The sequence below is a fragment of the Pinus tabuliformis genome, chromosome 1_2, assembly GCF_031772625.1.
Source record: "Pinus tabuliformis cultivar Carrire ecotype Pingquan chromosome 1_2, CPIR1, whole genome shotgun sequence".
In the NCBI taxonomy this organism is placed as follows: domain Eukaryota; kingdom Viridiplantae; phylum Streptophyta; class Pinopsida; order Pinales; family Pinaceae; genus Pinus; species Pinus tabuliformis.
The window spans coordinates 1361585024-1361592861 of NC_142298.1; positions in this window are offsets into that span (position 1 = coordinate 1361585024).

A 7838-nucleotide genomic window follows, 5' to 3' on the forward strand; every position below is an offset into this window, starting at 1 on the left:
AACCTCAACTTATCTTTCAATTCTTCAACTTATATTCCTTTTGCGGGGTAATTGCCTTCCCTCTATCTTCTTTATGCATCCGTGATGATGTTTCTAACGAAGTCACAGGTCTGTCATGAGTTTTCACGATTTCCTCTGTTTCACCTGCTTCTGGCAGTATCTCCTGTATCTGTTTGAAATTCATCGTCGTGCGTCTTCTTGGCTTAAAGACAAATTAACCAACCTGATCGTCAAACTTGAGCTTTTTCGAGGCTTTGATTCTCTTAGTCTTGTCTTTACCTGATTCTATCAAATCTGCTTGAACCAGGGGAGATTCTTCAATATCAATGGCTTGCAGTAAGTCATTCAAGTTTCCCTTTAAAACAGGGTTTTCCTCAGCAACCACCTTCTTGCCTTTTTCCTTAGCTAATTGACTCCTGGTCATTCTTCTTTGGGCTATTTCTCCTGTAGATGATTCACGTCTACCTTCTTTAATTTGAGTTTTCTTTTTGAAGGACTGCTGGGGTGTGTCTTGGATAACCATTGATCTAGCGGGCTCCCTCACTTGTTTCATAGCTTTCAATTTTGTGAATCTCTTGGATCTTGTTTCTGTATGATGACTAGTCGTTGGTGGAGAATTTTTTACAGCTTGGGGGCTGAGACCAGTTTCATTTTTAAAGCCAGACATAAACATGAGCGTGGGCCAGTCCCTACCTACTCTTTGGAGTTCACGCAGAGCAATCAACTTAACTAACCTGTGGTGAAACAATGAGGTCTCACAGGCTTCTTTCCTTAGCTGCACCTTGTCACACATTTTGCTTAGGCTATGAAACAAGTAGAAAGGTAAATCAAGAGATATCTTTCCTGTGAAATGCAGCAAAAGCTTGAAATGATATGAATACACCTTATTATATCTGCCTTCACAGGTAAGGTACCTCTGTATACAGGTAAGCAAATTGGCATATGAGTCCTCGACATAATTTCTAGGCACAGACTTGTTTAAATCTAAGTCAATGAACTCCGGCTTCAGAAATTCTTTGCAGGGGGTCATATCAAATTTGAAATTTTTAAACCAACTTTCTTGTCCCCTTGGAATCTCAGTAACTATGGATATTACCTCTGGTGAGATTTGCAATTCAAGCATCCCAACCTTTGAATTCAGTCCTGTGAAATTCAAGGCAAATTCCTTGGTGATTTGTGCATGACCTCCCTGGAGTTTCTCGCAAAAATTCCAACATCCAACCTGCTTGAATGCATGCTCAACTTCTATGTTCTTCAAGATAATGTCTAAACCTTCAGGTTCGTTCCTCAAACATCTACCTGACCTGTTCTCTTTTCTTTCTGTATATCCTTCCATGAGACCTCAACATAATGAAGGTTTGAAATACTGGCACTGCTCAATCTTCGATCCTTGCCTTGCTTGATGGCTGCCTCGCTTGATAACTGTCTCGCTTGATGTATAATGAATTCAAATTGAACGCTTGCAGATTTGTTCCTCATGCAATGAATACAATCATAATTATGACTGTGAATGTCTGGCTCTTCTTGAAACTTGCAATCCGAGCATACCAAGGTACCTAACGACTCTAATGATGAAGATAAGCAGTTGGACATGATAGGCGAAGTGTATAAGCTGACAGTGGATGATGCAACCATAACTGAACTTGAAAAATATGACAGCTAAGAAAGATTTGCTACGGATTGCACAAATCTCCGATTTCGTAGCGCAGCCAGTGTAAAATCTGGGTTATGCGCTACAAAATCACCTAAACTACGCTGCGCTACGAAAACACCTAAAGCATTTCATAACACATAAGAACCTTTACAATAAGCTTGATTCAGACAATCCATGTAAGTTATGGGACCAATGGTGAATGAGAATGGACTATTTACCTTTATTTAACCATCCTACCAAGACTCTCAAGACACTAAGACTTTGACACTAAAGTAAACATGGAAAAACTGAACTTGGACTAACACCTAATCTTCACAAACAAACTGATGTGAAAAATTTGGTAATCGCTTCTTAAGTGATAACAACTTCTACACCTTTCTTTAAATCATCCATCTTAGCTTCTACATCTTTCTTTAAACCATCCATCTTAAATTCTGTTACTTTTTGTGCAAGTGACACTTGTTGCACTTGGTCTCGTAATTTTGATATATCATGTTGCATTTCTTCCTCTTCTTCATGAGTCATGCTAGAGCTTTCAGGTTGCTTACTAGGTGTTTGCATTTTCTTTCCTCGGGGCATCAATTGCTGATAATAATGCTTTACTATGCCCTTTGAATTCCTTCAAACTAATTTTTCAAGCCAAGCTTATGCAAAAATTTAAAAAAAACTACACACCTTTTTTCACTTTGTAGGAGCTTGATATTGAAAATGATGTATCTCTGTACTTTCAGATCATCCAGTTTTGAAATTGCGACCTGTAGTAGCCCTCTGTGTCCTCTTTCCAATGCCACTAGTCTGATCCCAATTGGATTCTCCAAGGAAGAGTTATGCACAATCTCCCAAGGTGACCTGATTATAGACCTTTCCAGAAGAGCGAACTTGTATGAAGTGCCACGTGTCACTGCTTCGACCTTTGGCTTTGAAAAATATATTCATGAAACTATAGTCAATCCTCTTTCTTGACCTTCTTACACAATTTCAATCCGATGCTCAGAGAGAAAGTTATGACGATTTTCCCCAGGTCACCTGTTTGGAATTTAATTCAGGAGTCTGCAAAAAGACCAAATTCCTCAGATCATATCTCCGCAAATATAGCGCAAAAATCTCTATAATTCGTACCCGAGGTTCAGTGCGATTTCATCTCAAATGGGTTTTTTTTTTTTTTTTTTTTCGCTTCTGAAACATCACAAAAAAAAAGTTATAGCGAAAATGCCACGATGACCTATTTGGAGCATCAAAACCCTAGAATTCGAAGCTCTGATACCAAATGTTATGAAACCAGCTCACAAAAAGATAGAAAAGATAGATCAACGACTTAGAATTCAGCCTCTAAGAGGGGGCAACCTCCTTTACATTACATAAATGAACAATTCTTGGATGATTCAAATGACAAAACCTCCTTTCTATATATAGGAGTCTAAGGGGTCACAATATAACCAAGACGAACTAACAATAATAATATAAGGGCACAAAAATAACAATAGAGGGATTCTATGGGGCACAGTAATAACAATATGGGGACAATAGGGGCACAACAATATTAATAAGGGATACAACTACAATATTAATGGGGGCATCACTAGTATTATATGGACCTAACAGTTAGAGTATATCCTGAAATGCTATTTATAACAATGCTATTTTTAACATTTCTTGTTGCTATTTTCAACACTCCCTCTCAACAAGAAAGGCATTCAACTCGAACTCGATCCTGAACCTTTGTAATGTTTTGCATGCAACACTTCTCTCAAGTGTTGTTGCTCCAACAACTCTAGAAACAATAAAATATACAACCTAAATCAGAATGATGCCTCTGTCATCAAAGTCTATGACCGTTATTGCCTTTGTCGATTGAAAACTCTGCACCTCTATGCCCTTCAGTATCTGACTGCTCTAGGTTTTGTCACTTTGATCTTTAATTACATCAATCACACTGATTCCTCCTACTGCATCCATGACGCTACTGGTCCTGTCTCCCAGCATTGCACCTCCTCTCATCATGTTGCATCGTGCCGCCCACTGCTGCACTGCAACTCAGTTACTGAGAAGTAAGTAATTGATCTCCCAACTAACCTCCCTGTTGGGTTAGAAACATCCTCTGATGTTGAAGCTTCCTCTGCTGCTCCATCCGCATCTGTCTCTACCCACTCAGCCAGTCTTGCTACTCCTCGTTGGGGCTCCCGTAGCAAGGTATAATCAAAGAGGCTAGGTACCTCAAGGATCATGCCCCTATTTCAGCCTTCTTGGAACTATTGCTTCACATCACCCCACTTCACGCATGGAGGTATGGCTGCATGTGATCCCTTTGCCCACTTGGCTCGAAATTTCCCCCTACTAGAGGTCTCTACAAGAGTGGATGCCTCCACTTGGTATCCTCTCTGCTTCTCCAGTTGTGGCTACTCCACAACCTTCTAAAGCCGCTTCACCAATTGTGGCTCCTCCACAATTGTCTGACACTTCTTCTGGCGCTACATGTTGAAAGGTAATGTACTCTCCCTCTCAACCACCAAGTCTTCAATAGTTGCCTTGCTTCTCAAGGCTTTCCATGCATCTTGAACCTCAAGAGCATACATGTTCTTGACTCGTGAACCAATCTACTTCACTTGCCTTGTGGTGATGTGTCTAAGGAAAACCTTTCCCTTACTGAAGACTACATCATAGCCTTTGTCCTCCAACATCGCGATCGATACCAATTTCTTATTCAGTCCCTTCACATACTTCACATCTGTTAAGGTGATGTGAGCTCCATGCTCCCTCTTAAAAGAAACCGTGCCCACTCCTAAAACACTATACTTTTCATCATTACCAATCTCTATGCGCATCTCAAGATATTTCTCCTCCAAGGTACCAAACAAACTCTTATCACCAGTGATGTGGAATGAGGCTCCACTATCAAGAAACCAACCACAACCCATCATCGATGAAACCATGCATGCGATGAGGGAAAAATCCAATTTGAACTGAGAGGCCAATGCCTCACCTTCAGATCCTTCTAAGGATCCCTTCTTGGATTTTGTTCAATGGAAAATTAGTTGCATAATGGCCCACCTCATGACAATTAAAGCATCTCACTTTAGATTTGTCAATATTCTTCCCACCATTAGAAGAAATCGATTTGGGATGAGAATCCTTCTTCTTCCCTTTCCTTCCCTTACTTGCTAAGGCAAAATTTTCTTCATCCTCCTTGGATGAAGAACCATCTCTGGTGCTCCTCTTGATCTCCTCCTACACTAGATCTGACCACAATTGTTCCCAATCTGACAGTTTCTCTCTTCCGTTCACTGAGTCCTGGTAGCTATGCCAGCTCTTAGGAAGACTGAGGAGAGCAAGACTCACCATATCATCATCGACTGTTGTGATTCCTACACTTCCAAGCACATCTCTGCAGGTGGTGAGCTTGTTCAGATATGTAGAGATCGTGTCACCCTTTTCACACTTGATTTTCCAAAGTTTGTCCTTTAGCGCCAAGTTCCTTTGGTTGCTGTTGTTCTGATATAGATCATTCAATGTCTTCCACATTGAAAACAGAGTCTCCTTCTAATGGAGACTTGAGACAATATGGTCTCGAAGTCCCTCCAGAAGAATCCTCCTAGCTCTCGCCACACATTTCTTCCATTCCGCTAATTCTTGGGCATTAGCTGTTGCTGGCTTGGGGACTTCTTGATCAATGAAATCCTTCAAACCATTGTCCTCTAATACCACCTCCATGTGATCCTTCCATGCTATGTAATTCAAACTGCCATCCAGGGCATACTCGAGTCTCAAGCCATTGAACGGCATTGGTGAACTTTGAGATGTGATAAGAAATCGATTTTGTACCTACAATCAAGAACTTCAAACTTCAAACTTCTCCCTTCTTTGTATACTTTTCTCCACTTTGATCACCTTTGCTCCAATACAATGTAGAACTTTTTCTACAAAACCTCGCTCTGATACCATGTAGAAATTTCACCGTAGATCACCTGATAATGCAATATACTAAAGAAAAATACTTGATCTACTTCTACTATCAAACTTTGCGAAATCTTAATCGATTTTGAGAAAGATCAAATAGAACACATATAACAGATGAAGAAGAAATCAACCACACATGAACACAGAAGAATACTCCAGGGAGAGCCTCAGCTAAAAACCTTGATATCTGTATTACCATACAAGTGGAAATATATCAGGATTACACAAAGCTTTAGCTCTCAAGCTATCCAGCTCTCAGTACAATCCCTCACTGCTGCTCATAGACATAATAGACAACAAATATGACTTCCTTTAGTCCTCCAAGCCTCCTATTTCCTTCTGTAGTTTCTCCTGGGCCCTCCAATGAAACTTGTGTGATTCTCACCTCACACACAACACTGACCTCTGAAATAACTGCGCAATCCTGAAGGAGTTAATTCCTTCTGCATGGATGAGTTTCCTTTATAGGAAAATTCCTCCAACTGATAGTACATTGTCCCTTCCCTTAATCTCATTTGGGTCTTTCTCTGAATTGACATGCATGAGTTATTTATGAGAGAATATTCAGTTATCTGGAGAACACTAGTTGCATGCATGCATGCATTAACTAACTGAACTCATAATTAGTTCCTCAAACTGTTTGGAACTAATTTAACTGGACTTAACTCAGTTAACTGAGCTAACTAATTACAACTCAAATACAACTCATCCTTATCTCCTTAATTAAGGGATAACTTTCTCAATCAAAGGGATAACTGCATGTCTTCAAAAAGACTTCATGTTTGATTTTCTCCAACTAATTAACTCAAGATGAATTAATTAATTATTTTTCAAACAGCTGCTGAGACCAAATTGGAATTGTAATTCTCAAATTTAATTCAGGGACTAATTAAAATTGGAATCTATCCCGAAATGCTATTTTTAGCATTTCTATTTTTTTGCTGTTTCCAACAGAGTTGGAGTATATCTTGAAATTCTATTTATAGCAATGCTATTTTTAGCATTTCTATTTTAGCATTTCCATTTTAGCATTTCTTGTTTCTATTTTCAACACTTAGTGTCACATGCATGACCCTGTTTCTTCACTAACAGGCGTCGTTGCGGCGACTCGCTTCACGAGCTTCATTTTCTTCTGTTTGACTGATTCTCACAATTGCTCTGATTGCAAGCATGTTCATTCATTCATATTTGCACCATATTTTCACATGTATTCAGTCCTACTTGTTTTCAAGTCGCCCTTTGGTAGATCTGGGCTACCTTGGCTTGGATCTTGCCTTGTCCAGCATGCACTACGCATTCCTAGGACTCAACGCTCTGCCTTGGGTGTAGCAATTGTGCAAAGGCTTCCTGTCGCTGGCTTCCTGACTGTGCACTACGCAGTTCTGGGAGACAATGCCTAGTCTTGCCCCTGAGATTGTGCAATGCGCAGTCCCAGCCAACAAATAAAGATAGACTGATCTGCGCATTGCACAGTTCCAGTCCTCAACAAGACAAGTTGAACTGTGCTATGTGTAGTTCAGTGAGCAACCCATTCACTGGTAGTCAGGACTACGTAATGCGCAGTTCCAGTTGATAGTCTCCCCACCTCTCAGAGTCATAACTGCGAAATCTTTCCTAGCAAGCATCTGGTTTGTTGCATGACCAATCCTTGAGTTGCTTTATGTTTTTCAGCTAGAATTTTCTTTCCATGAGTGTCTCTCTATCTCCAAGCACCACAGGGAATAGTAACAAACACAACAATGAGCAACAAACCTGCACAAGACAAAGGCAAGAGGAAGATTGTCGAGAGCATAAAGGTGGATCAAAGCTACAAGTTTAAGGAATATCCACTTGTTGAGAAAGTATCTTTGGAGATTGAGGCAAAGAGGTGACAATGCGAAAGGAGAGTAGCACAAAGAAAGAGGGAGAAGCAAAGACTAGAAGAAGCAGGGAGAAAGTTGCAGGAAGCACAACAAAGGCTCAAGGAAGAGAAAGAGTTGCACAGAAGAGAGAATGAAGCGTAGCAAGAACAGGAACAAGAATAAGAGGAAGTGCAAGGTGCTTAGGTAGAGAAAACTGCGTCGATTTAGGTTGAAGACTCAGATCCACCAACAATATATGATGAATAGGGTGAGTGGTCATAGGAGTAGGAACTTGCTCAACATGATGAACATATGGTTGAATAGATGGAAATGAAGATGCTACAAACATAACAGGATCAGGATGGAAACCTCATGCCAAAGGCAACCGT